This window comes from Dermacentor variabilis, chromosome 1 (genome assembly GCF_050947875.1).
Source record: "Dermacentor variabilis isolate Ectoservices chromosome 1, ASM5094787v1, whole genome shotgun sequence".
Classification (NCBI taxonomy): Eukaryota; Metazoa; Arthropoda; class Arachnida; order Ixodida; family Ixodidae; genus Dermacentor; species Dermacentor variabilis.
Window position 1 is genome coordinate 260,592,751 of NC_134568.1, and position 9,355 is coordinate 260,602,105.

The 9,355-nt window shown below is 39.6% G+C and overlaps 1 protein-coding gene across 1 annotated transcript in view; it reads left to right on the plus strand.

Annotated features, from left to right (window-relative positions):
* jub (LIM domain-containing protein jub) overlaps positions 1-4,474 on the plus strand; it is a 74,693-nt gene extending 70,219 nt beyond the window's left edge. The window contains exon 10 of the mRNA XM_075674015.1: positions 608-4,474. The gene's annotated coding sequence lies outside the window, so the exon portion shown is untranslated. The remainder of the gene's footprint in view (positions 1-607) is intronic.
* The last annotated feature ends 4,881 nt before the right edge of the window (positions 4,475-9,355 follow it).

Below are 9,355 nucleotides of genomic sequence, written 5' to 3' on the forward strand. Positions count from 1 at the left end.
CATTTTTGGAGTGGCATCGCCACAAATGGCATGCGCTTCAAATTTGTTGTGGACAAGAAAGGGCAAGTAATGCACGGAAACCTAGTATTGAAGTGAACTCACTGCGGAATGCTGCCTCTGTGCAAGATTTTGGCCAAAACAAGCCAGTGGTTTAGCTGTTAGGGTTGTCAATAGCTGGTGCTCCTATCTGTGTAACACTCAGTATATTGCTATGTTCTATGTCAAATTGTTTGTAGTCAGACATTTTGCAGTATCAGTAATATGCTGTTTCCGGGCCTGTAATTACCATATTCAAGAAGAAATTTTAACTTATCAAGTCACAGTAATTGATTTAAGGGAATCAGGGTCACTTGATTCTGCTCCATCCCTCCTCCTCATATACTTATTATACATGCAGTGTGGAAAATGCATTGAACTTTAATATAGGCTGTTCAACTATAACATAAGCTTATTAAATGTCATGTTCGATCCTTCATTCAAGTTTTTCAGTGGTTGTATAATTTTATTGCAATCTGTTAACCATGAAATCATGCGTTCTACTGCTCTAGTGAATTTGATTTGCTGGTGTTGTCTGAAAGTCTGCCCCTGCCCCTACTATTTGTTGCAGGGCTGGTCCTTAAGAGGAAAAAAAAAAAAAAGAGTTGCCTGAAGATGGAGGGCACCCTTTCTTTTGCAGCAAGCAGTGCCAATTCAAGATTCAACTCTTTGAGAAACGTTTTTATACATATATATATATATATATAATGTATATGCATAGCACTTTTTTTTTTCTATCTGAGTGAATGAAAAGTTTGATGAAGAGACTTGCAAGGACATCTTGTTTAAATGACCAATGTGCTGGTCGCTAGTGGATGAGGGAGGCATATGTGGGCTAGGTGGTGTGGCTGGAACATGTACATAGCACGTGCACATGAAGAACAGTGGGCATGGTGCATAAAATCATGGTACTGTAAAAAGCTGGCGGTCCAAAGTGGCAGCAGCCACTGTCATGCCTGCAGCCCATTTTTCCTGTCTTCCTCTGTGTATATTTTTTTTTTCCTTGCCCAAGAGAGGAAGGAGTTTTGAAGCACACACACACAATTTCCTGGCAGGAAGGCATATTTTCTGCACACCTGAAGCGTTCTGGCTGGGTGAATGGTGGAGTGAAGCCACATACAGCCCAGAACAACTTGAATGCAGCTGCCCGAGTGTGGCTGGCTGAAGTAGTCTTAAAAGAAGCAATGTGACCTTCAAAGCAATTGGAAATTGTGCAGCCTTCACTTGCCCTTTGGGGCTTGCACATGAAACGGTCGTCACTCCATGGCCAAAAGTTTTTTTTCTCGCTCTCTTTTATAGCACTCATGGCCATAGAGTTTGCTACATCTGTCAATGTTCTAGCATTTTAAAAGATGCAACTCAAGTACAGTCGACTTCCATTGATTTGACCTCAGTTAATTAGACTTTTATTTGCCTAATTCCAATGCTCTGGAAAATCCTGGCGAGAACAGTACTTTGGCTATGTAAGAAAAATTTGTTTAGTTTTAATGCAAAAGCATGTCGCTTCAGTTAATTGAAATCTGCACCGGCCCCCTTCATGCGTGCAGCAGTCACTAAAACCTTAAAAAACAGTAAATTCAGCAGACTGCACTCCTTATTTCCTAGGCGACATCTGTGATGACAGCAACCTGCCCTGCAGTGATGACGACTTGGCACTGTGCCCTAGGCAAAGTCTCGTTAATGATTTTGCAGCACAGACAAGAGTGTTGACGTCTATAGGCCACTGACTGACAACGACATGTATAGCTATTGTAATGTTGTATTGATGTAGTCTGTCAGTGTCGTCGGACCACTTCAAGTAATACAAAAGATTTGAATTCATTCATTCTGCCACCATTCATTAATTCAACCTTTCGGGTAATGTGATCACAACATTTAGTTCTGTGAGGGTCAAATTTAAGGGAGTCTGTTGTATATGTCACACGGTGGAGACATTTGTTCTTCGTAATGTTTCGAACGCTGAGAAATTAAATCGGTTGATTAGTGCGGAGTTGTGCTGAATAAATGTCAGTGGTCCTGCACCTCACCTCCTCATTTTCACTCTCCATAGATGTATGTGTGCAGGCTTCATCATGCCTTTTAAGCTCCTTTGGCAGCTCTGCACGAGTTACACACACTACATTTGTTCCTTCATAAAGTTTCATTTGGTAGTGTTAAAGGATTTAAAGCAGCTTCCATTCACTTTCATGCTGTCTTCTCGTTTTCTACCTTTGTTTCTTTTTTTTCTTTCTTTTTTTTTTTTTTTTTTTTTGGACTGCTTGCATCATCAACCATGCAGAGCCAAGAATAGCTGGCTTTTCCAAGTGGTGGTGCAACAAGAGCACATGCAAGGCTTTGTGCTCATAGACATGCACATGCTTTTAGCGCATCAGTCACTTGTGACAGGGGCAGTATCTCATCCCTTTACCCTGTTAGCGTCTTTTTTTTTTTTTCTCCTCAAACGGTTATTTTCATAAACAGCTTGTCATCCGTCATTACATTTTACATGCCTGACTTTTTTTACATTTCGTATGCACATACAATCCTTTGTGCTCGAATTTATATTGACAAACTGTCTCACAGAAGATGAGAAGGGAAACTTATAAGGTGCAAATTCCAATAAAAGCAATTGCGCTTTTGCATGTGCATTGTTGGTACCAAACTGCAGTGTGCTGATGCCTGAATTTATAATGTACCATTAGAATACTCTGCTTTGATTTAAAAGTACTGAGCAAGTCAGGCAGAAATGCCATTGGCCTATGATGAATCATTGTTAGAGCTTCTACACAATGACATTTCTTAAGCATTCCATGCAACTTAAACACCTAGAAGAACCAGTGTAAAGCTTTAAAGATTACATTATATAGAAAGCTATGTCATCAGTTTATGCTAGATACAAATTTTTTTGTCTTACAAGATCTAGAACAGTTTAAATGTGATGTCTCTAGATAAAAAAGAGTCTGCAGAATATTGCACATCTTCAAAACTGCATGCGCCTTGCCATCTCACATTTGCTGAAATTATTTTGTGGTCTAAGATTACCCTTGGACACTATTATGTTGTGTAGGGACCAAGCTTTCCTTTGGTGCCTACGCATATAAATAAAAACTTGGCCACATTTCACCTGTGTGCTTGTTTTTTGTTTAGCTTTTATCGTCAGTGGGAATGAAATTATTTGCTATCTTTGGTAGTTGTAGAAGTAGTGGAGGTTTGTGTTCAGAAGGGTGCTTTTTTGTTTGTCCCATGGGGGGCTATGCCACTTTGTTATGCCCGAAATTTGGTGTTTAAGTGCGTGTGGCCTTTTGCCTGATGTTGATGCCCTTAGTGCACCGATCAACAGTAAGGTATAGGTTGCAGTAAAATGACTGCATTTCATGCAAAAACATACCACATTTATAGTTTGCCTCTTAGAATGTTTTTATATATTGTGTGACAATGTTGACAATGACAAGAGCCTGTAGATTTGCACTTGTGCACCACTAATTAATTGGCCTTGCAACAAGGAAGACATAAGTATGCAAACTTAAGACCCTTTGAAATATGTTCTTTTATACATTGCAGTTGCGATCACAATGCTGCAGCTGTGGCGTTCTGTTGCTCAGCACAAAGTGGTGGGTTAGGCTGCATTTAGGTTGGTGCAGAACACAAAACCTAAGTTGCTTGAAAGGAGTCCAGAGTTTTCCGCTCCAGCATCCCTCTATTCCAGCTTGTGGGACACAAAAAAATTAATTGATCGATAGTGTAATCACGGTTTCAAAAGACAACTATCTGTGAGCATCCTTGCTGCCGCAAGGATGTGCACATTGTTTTAATCTAAGAGCATACATAGCATCATGGCATGGACAGCATCTGAGGTGATGTCCAGTTAGCACACTTGGTTTTGCCTTTCTGTGAACGATATTCATTTTGCATTTTAATGGGCAAGAAGAAGACATGCTGAGGGGCTGTGTTCTCTATAAATGTGGTTGTCACTGTGCAGCTTGCATTCACATCTTTGCATGTGAATCTTGATGTATAAGCGTCGTAGCAATAAGTTTCAATGTAGGAATGCAACAAGAGATTGGCAATGTTACTGTGCATCTATATTTATGTATATGACTACAGATCATAGTTTTTCCTATGTGGAGAACAGAGCCCTAAAACAAAATGTGCTATGTTTTCAAGCTATTTAGTTTGGGAACAGAAGTTTTATCTTGAGTCATCTTTGTTAGTTATAATGTGGACATTTCTGTCCCAAGACAAAGCACCATAAAGATGGAATTGTGCTCCGTCAGATGGCTGGAAGCACTTCCACATTGTACAATTTATAGAAGTATCACGTTGATTTGCACTTTTTCCTGTACAGATGAATACAAATGGACCATATTTTTTCTTGTGCAAATAAGTGGTGATATAAAGGTTTCTTTTTTTTCTTTTTCATTTGTACAGTTCATTGACAATAAACTTTTTGCTAATTGTCTGGTTTCTGTCGTGTGCACTGCATCAACAAGCCCAAGTAGCAAAGCATTTGCAGTAATTCAATGCTTTTTCCTTCTCGTAAAGAGCTTTTGCTTGGAGCTGGGTTTGCTTTCAAGTGGAACTAATTAATCACATTCAATGCTGCTAACTTTGGCAGTTCAGGTTCCAAGGCAATGCCTCCAACTGCTGCCCGCCACATTTATTTATACACGCAGGCACGGCACAGGTACTGACTCAATTGGCGCCTTTAGAGATTTTGTTGAACATTATCAACACAAATAATTACGTTTCAAAAATTTCTCGGAAGGTCCCATGGAAAATACCATAGTAGGGTCCTCACCAGATTGCATGTACAGGATATGCACCCAAAAAGTAAGCAGGCAGTTATTCACATAACAAATAGTGTGTACAGTGCCAAAAACAAAGGTGCAGTGGCTATACATGCAGAAATAGCAAACTAGGTAACGGCTTACAATGAAACGTGAAATACATGAATTATTGGGTGTGAATATAGAGTGAATATAACAGTACAGCGGCCAGTGCAGAAAATGTTAAAAGTTTAATATAGTCATTCCAAAATTTGTTAAAGATAAAATTGTCAAAGAAATTAAGTGTTTTTATTTAGTGATATGGTATGAGGTGATCTAACGGTTATAGGCATGCGTTCTAGATAGAGTGGAAAAAAGCATTTTGTTCTCCATAATTAATGTTAACTCTAGGTAGCAGTAAATAATGGTATTCTGAAAAGCGAATTGTATTTGTGTATTTGTGAGGTGCTTTGAGGCTATGGAACTTAAGGGATATTGTAATGTCTTTGCTACACAGATGGAAAATGAGCACCGCTAACTTGAAAAACAATTCGCAAGAGAAAAGGAGGATACCAATATTATAATAGAGAAGTAGTTTTTGAGTCCTGAGGTCATCAAATGTGATGATGCGAAGAGATTCTGTAGTTGATATAAACGATTCAGATGGGTCCACATATGTGCTGCCCCTAGACTGTAAACAGTTTTGGTGACTGTATAAATAACATGTGCTTGTAACATGAACTGATATTAACAAAAATTTATTTATATACCAAATGTGAAAGCAGCTTTTACTGCAAGTTCTTTAACTTGTTCATCAAAACAACACCAAGAAATTAAATAACGGAAGGGCTAATAATGCCTGAATCTATATAAACGTGCGTGGCCGAAAAAAGCAAAATTGTGTGAATGTGACAAATCATAAAGCTGGTTCCCATAGAATTTATTTGTTGGCTTTTATCACACCAGGATATAATGTGCAGGATCTGAGTACCAATGTCGTATGAATGTATAAAAAGCAGTTTACCTAAGGAAGAAACCTGTGGAACTCCTTGGTTAACGGTGTGCAGATCGGAATGTTAGAACGCTGCCTAGCTTGAAACCTGATTAAAATTATTATGAATAAGTGTTGTGTGGGGCTGGAAATACCAAGGTATCTTATTTTCAAAAAGAAAACATGATTGTTCATTGTAGACTGTTTTGTTAGATCACTAAGTACAACTCCCATACAAAGGCCAGCAATATAATCTACGAACTCAATTGTGCCCAGATTAAACTTTGTTAAATAAAATAATCTTGCTGAACTGTGCCAAAATGCAAAAGCCCTGATGCAGCATAGCTCAAGTTGCTTTTACATCAATATACACAATTTAACAAAACACTGTGCAAAGTTTCCTTCAATCTGCATACTGCCTGAGAACATTCACGGACAACTACGATCTTGGGACCATTGCACAGCAGACTTTCAAGTTTCTGGAACATGAATTGCAAGTGATTACAGCGTGCACACACATGTGCTAACTGTAATCGCATACTGCAATGTCGGCTTGCATAAGTTTTTTCATCCACATGATTAGGGATGCTGTGCATAAGTGCACAGCCATATTGTATGTATACATTTAACTCGAAACCCCTGTTGTGTGTGCAAAACCACTGGAGATGTTTCATTTGTATGAACATCGTAGCACACCAGCTCATAATAACCTGCTTAGCTGCAAGGCAGTACTATGGTGAAGATCCGAGCCCAGTATTCTGTACTCTTAGCAGAGAAGTTAGTTTTGTTCAAAAGCCTGCCTGCTTTTTCCTTCAACTTCCTGAAATACCCTGCCACTTTTCATGTATGTTCTTGTGTACTTTTAATTATGATGGCCATCGGCCCGATTTCTTAAAATTTCACACTACTAAGCAATGCCTCCAGCAGAAGAAAAAAGCAAAGAAACCTAGGCCACAATTTTGTGGCAATGCCCTTTCTTATGCTGTTTCTTTCCACGCTTTTTGTGCCTTGTCAGTAGTCAGAGTGACGTCCCGCTCGCATTATCAATGGCATCAGCCGGCCATGAGCAGTAGATGATAAGGCAACATAAAATTGTGCAGAAGGCAGTTACCATGGATTACCAATTGAGCAGTGGAGCCATCTGGTGGCAGAGAACAATCTCCCTGGACCAATACCATGGCCCCTTAGATCAAGTACTGTGATCAAAGGTCACACCACAATAGATCATGCAGATACACAAGCTTTGTCTTGATAATAAGCAGAGCATGTGGGGTACTGTACTGCATCAGCACAGCACCGCTCCTCAGGAGTGGAAAGCCACAAGAGTGCAGAAGCAGCAGCACTTGATTACTGACGACATAATTTGTACAAAGCGCATAACCCTTTTGAGTGCATCAAACTGCCATCGTTTTCCAGAGGTATGCTACTGCATTCATTTCAGGAGAGTGAAAGAGAAACGCGTTGGAATATGAGTACATGGTGCGCTGCATTCTGCAAAAGAAGTGACCTAGAGCAGAAGTGCATTACTTGTGGAGAAAACAAAAGCCAAACTTCCCTTTCCTGAATTTTGCACAAGTATGTTGTTGCAACATCATGGATTTCAAAGTAATCTCTTGTATTTGGGCTGTTTGGGTTGAGAAAGTTTTCTCGAAAATCACTTGGTTGAGTCTTCCTTTGTCCTTGTAATGCAATGTAGTCCTTTACTAATAAACTAGACCCGAGTAGACACTGTCAAGATCCCTTCACATGCACCACCACAGCATGCATGGAAATGTACAGATGTATAAAATTAAAACACCGCTTTTCACCCAATTGGTAGTACTCTAACATGGCCACACCACTGCTGCACCGATGGAAATGCTTATTCATCTATTGCCACCTTGGCACAGTGTCAAGTATAAATAAAATTCTGAATGTGTTCAGTTCAGCTACCCTTTTCTCAGCCTTTGCTAGTCATGCACTCCTCTGAATTTTGCCTTTAACACGCTGTAGTGGCTATGGCAGTAAACTGCTGAGCACCAGATTGTGGGTTTGATTCCTTGTCGTGGCAGCTGTATTTTGATCATGGTGAAATGCAAAAATGTTTATGTACCGTGCTTTGGATGCACATTAACCCTTTTATGGACAGCTATGCATATTGGTTCTACTTTTCATGGCATCTTGACTGCACGGCAATGGTGAAATATAAGAACAATGATTTAACTTCTTTGTTCATCTGTTTCCGGATCTCTTTACCACAATTGTTTTCTTTTATGAATGAATGAATGTTTGATGTTTAATGGCGCAAGGGCCAAGTATGGCCAAAGAGTGCCATGCCCGTGGTAATGAATTCGCAGTGTAGTTATGAGTTCCACGAAGTTGGTGTGACATGGCTGTAAAGGGGCCTTAAAAATAGTTGCTCTGAAGTATGTAAAATCTATATAAGATTATGGCGACGACATATGTGTACTGTGAACATTAAGATGCATTTCAAAAGAATGATTCGATGTAGAAAATATATATCGGAGTCTAAGATTGGCTAGAGCACTATTGCCTCCTTGGAGCCCTTGAAACACAAGGGCCTGGAGGCATGTGCTATGCAAAGCAATTTGTTTTCATTTACTTTGATATTCATCAACAAAGCAGAACAGTTGCAATTAGTGATTGCTTACTTCCCTTTTTTTTTCGTTACATTTCATTATTTTGTCTTTCTTCAATACACCTTAATGATAAATGGAGATTCTTTTAAACAACATTTCTTTCTTCCATTATAGTAAAGACTCAGAAAGAGCCCAAGCAGCCTATGAAAATTTCCATGACTCATCTGTTTTCCGAGAACTGTTGCGATAATGGGTAGCCATGAAAGACTTTGCTGGTGTATCGAGTGCTTAATAAGTACAACGAAAACATACACATGCTGCTTGTGACAATTTTACAGGCAGACATGAGGTAGAACCAGGCAAGGAGGTTGTGCTATCCTTGATGAAAATGGCCTATTTGGACTGTGGGACATATACAACCCACGTTCAGTTTGTGTTCAATCAGTTTTCAGGTTTACTTATGAACAATACCTGATTGGGAAGACACTCGTAATGCTTAAGACACTAAACAGTTTATCTCTTGTGTCCATCGAAGGGCTAAGAAAGGGGGACAACATTGGTCCAGAGCCCTCCACAATGGTGTCCCAGTTTACATTTTTGGAATGTTAATCCCCAAAATATTTCTTTGTTTGGCAATGCAAGATTCCATTAAAATTAAGTTCTCACGCTGCTCCTCATGTCTTGACTGTATGTGATCAGAGATCTTTTGTGATGTTAAGCAAATCATTCTTGAGATGGCATTTAATCTTCTTCTAAGCTATGTGATGAATGACTAGCATTCACAGGGGAAACAGCAATATGCAAAAATGCAGCCTGGTTTGTGCAACATCACTAGGAAACACGTGTGCGAGAAACCAAAGTCGCAGGTTTTAAATAAGGCAATGGAGGATGCATCGCGCAGCGGACGGACCACAAGCACACACACTGCTCTGTAAACGTTGTTGCACTCCCACAAGGGAGTATGTTTTCCCACAAGGAAAAATCATTATCTAGAAAAACACCAG